Consider the following 4,053-nt stretch of genomic DNA (forward strand, 5'->3'; position numbering starts at 1 on the left):
AATATAAATATACATTTTACATAGTTATTGCAAGCCAATTTATTTTTCACAATTATTTGAGTTCAAATCCTTGTTCAGATTCTTTTTTGTTTAGTTCGGAGTAGTTTATATTGATATCTCAACATAGACAAAGAAGAATATGGAAGAATGGTTATTTACAGGGATTGCAACTTGTCATAAGCTGGTATAAGTGATCATGTTATACATGTGCAACAAACACCATTCTACTCACGATTGACAATAACACTACTCTGATGTGTTCACCGCAGTGGTAAGCAGAGAGACTATGTATGTTTGTTTGTTTATATATATATATATATATATATATATATATATATATATATATATATATATATATATATATATATATATATATATATATATATATATATATATATATATATATATATATATATATATATATATATTATATATATATAACTATATATATATATATATATATATATATATATATATATATATATATATATATATATATATATACACACCTTCTTCTCGGCCTCTACTATGTTTATATGTACATTAAATTAACAAAGTATTAAGTGGCTTTATTGACACGCCCATACAGTATGCAGTATTGAGTATGCAGAATGCAAGTGATGAAGGCGTTTTGCATAAGTTCTCACGCGCTATATTCTTGTGCAATTTTACGCGATTGAATGCAGCCTATCTCCCATCCTTATAAATGAAAATACATACAGGCAATCATAATTTATTCACGAAAGTATGCATCATTTCATAATGGCATTATTTTAATTTGTTTTTATCATTTTAATCTATAAAGATCAAAATAAAATGATTTAAATGTAGAAATAAAACACTTGTGTGAGAATAATTTGTGGGTTTATTAATGTAAACACAGCTTGTTTCTAGAAGTACAGATGTTCTTTACAGGTGAAAATACAAAATTAAAAATACAAAAAGGTTGTTATGACACCTGATTCTAAGATCATTTGTAGTTCTTAAAACTAGCCGTGTTTACATTATATAAACTCAAAACCTATATTAACCTATATTAACGCAATTAATAAACTGACAAAGTGGTCTTATAGACGTGTTTTATTATTTTTATTTATATCATTGAATATATTAATGATCAGGTATGCCAAATACTTGAAAGTGGTCAGGTTAGGAGTCGTAACAATCGGCGGGTATGTATGAGGAGATGCATGAACGTGGAAGAGGCGAAGAATGTTTGCAAGGACAGAGTGGTGTGGCGCTCTATTCTCTCTGCCTACCCCTGCGGGGAAGCGGCGTGTGGTTAGTTAGTTAGTTTTTAGAAGTTATTTTTTAGTTGGTTAGTTAGTTAGAAAAAAATATATATATATTTATATATATATATATATATATATATATATATATATATATATATATATATATATATATATATATATATATATATATATATATATATATATATATATATATATATATATATATATATATATATATATATATATATATATATATATATATATATACAAAATATAACAATGTGCATTGTGTCATATTTATTTTCTGCCTGTTTCAATCTAGGGTTATTTGCAAGGCCGACTAGAGACAGGCCTGGGCGCACAAGGGTTTTTGAAATGTCACGTGATCAAATCGGTGTTCTAAAATTTGCAGTTCGAGCCAAGCGGAGTGCGTCGGTGCGTCCAGTGTTTACAAATGGCCGCGATTGTTTATGTTGATGTTCGTTGTTGCTTTATTTGTGTGTTGTTTTGATATTGAATTAAAAGCATATAAACTTCAAAGTGAGTGATTAGACAGTGAAGTGTATTTGAAAATTGAATTGGTAAGTAATTTTCGTATTTATAACACAATTTCGATGTTTATACGAGTTTAAATCTCATTTGACGTTTCAAAACGTTTCAATAAATCGTTGCTACTTTTTAGCTTATATAACAATGCATACTTATTTGTATTTCATTTTTAAGTGTTTATGTAACGTGAATATTGACACGTGTTTTATTTATAACTATACTTAATATTTTCAACAAAATCATTATTTCACATTTGAGGTTATATTTCGCTTACGAATCCATGAGCTTACTCACGAGAGATGATGTCGACTCAAATTTCTGTTCGTTTTCGTTATCATATTAAATTATTGTATTAAACATACACTATTCATGTTGAGTTTATCCAAGATAACCAAACGATAACCTCGGATGACCAAACTTAGCATTCTTAAATTCCTACGCTTAATATCTTTGTTTCATTACAGGTGGTTTACAAAACAAAATGGGGAGATGTTGCAGCGTTTTTGGATGTAAATCCAACTACCGCTCTCAAAAAGAAAATGTATCCACATTTGCTCTTCCAAAAAACGATGCTCTACGGAAAAAAATGGCTTCGTCGGATTCCTACGGATTTTTCTGGAATAAAAAATCCATATGTTTGCATCAAGCATTTCGAAGAATCCATGATTATACGAAGCGACAGATGCACAGTACGCGAGGAAGCTATAGATGTGCCTCGCAAAATTCCCAAGCTTCGTGAGGGAGCAATTCCTACAATATTTCCGAGTGCTCTCAAATATCTATCCACCGCACCCCAATCAACTAGAAGACTCGCTGATGTGGAGACATCCCGGATGGAGATCGCTCTTCAAAACAGCCTCGATGACCTAAGGAAGCTGAATGAAGCAAAATCCATAAACAGTTTAGACGATTTAACTAAGACCAATCAAATTAAACCAGAATGGGTTTTAACGGAGACAGCGTTACAAAGAGTTTTGTGTTTAATTGACTTAAATGATGTGCCTTGTGTTTTGGGCGCTATTAAAGTAGTGAGTGATTTAAAAATACATTTATATTTAGGTAATAAGTTAGTAAGTAAAAGTCGTCATCCAAGAAATGTGAGTATAATCAAAAACGTAGATGATTTAAGTGACGTGATAAATTTTATTGAATCCTCTATCCATGACATTACCATCCCCGCCATTGATTTAAATGATGTTCTAATTATGTTGCAATCACACTTCCCAGATAGTGATCAGAGAATTATGTTCATTATAGAACAAATTAAGTATGCCGCTACCCTAAAAAATCTCCGTCGATACAGCGGGAATACTTTGATATTTGCAGCGTCAATGTTTTTACACTCCTCGGCTACGTATCATATGTTATTTAATACTAATTATTTGTGCATTCCTCTTGCTACAGCATTGGTATGGTTTAGTTTGCAAACAATTTTAGATTATTGTCCTGATGTTTTTATTAGTGGCCAGAATCAACTCTATATTTTAAATAAGATAAGTGTTTCTAAATTAAATTATTATTTCTTGAATCAAGGTGATTTTTTAAATGAATGTATTTGTAATAAGACTTTGCTAATAATATTAGAAAATATTTGCCATAGAACCTGTAAAATCCTTTTAAGTAACTTAGCAAATATCAAAAATGATGAACTTGCTGCACAAAGTTGTTCGGGATCAAGTAGAAAAGTACTAAAATTTTATTAGTTTTTTCTCATCCATAACCATCAACTATCAAACCTAATGTGTAAACTGTTTGAGTAAATTAATGTAACATGTCTTTAAATTAAATCCTTCACATAACATAAATCACATATTCTCAATTGTCAATTTAACAAAATTGAAGTATTTTGTTAAATTGAGTAGTACAAGATTAAATGCAAATGTTGTAATTGAATCGACTTATATGGTCACCAATATTAAGAAATTTACTTACATAATTATAAGCTTCTTTTCATGTCCAATTATTTTTCCATTTGATATCTTATGCTTAAAATATTTGTGTTGAATAGATTTTTTTCAATTACTGTTATATTACATGTTTTTAATGTTAAATGTGTATATGTATATACATATATATATATATATATATATATATATATATATATATATATATATATATATACATATTTATATATATATATATATATATATATATATATATATATATATATATATATATATATATATACATATTTATATATATATATATATATATATATATATATATATATATATATATATATATATATATATATATATATATATATATA

General features: G+C 27.8%; 1 long non-coding RNA gene across 1 annotated transcript; it reads left to right on the forward strand.

The window, feature by feature from the left end:
* The first annotated feature begins 1,574 nt into the window (after window positions 1–1,574).
* Window positions 1,575–3,597, forward strand: LOC148308201 (uncharacterized). Its single transcript, XR_015837707.1, has 2 exons — window positions 1,575–1,816; window positions 2,249–3,597. It is a non-coding gene; the product is annotated as an uncharacterized LOC148308201 (long non-coding RNA).
* Window positions 3,598–4,053: the final 456 nt, after the last annotated feature.

The sequence above is a fragment of the Brachycentrus maculatus genome, unplaced genomic scaffold (genome assembly GCF_059751285.1).
Source record: "Brachycentrus maculatus isolate JH-2025_06_01 unplaced genomic scaffold, ASM5975128v1 h1tg000173l, whole genome shotgun sequence".
NCBI lineage: Eukaryota > Metazoa > Arthropoda > Insecta > Trichoptera > Brachycentridae > Brachycentrus > Brachycentrus maculatus.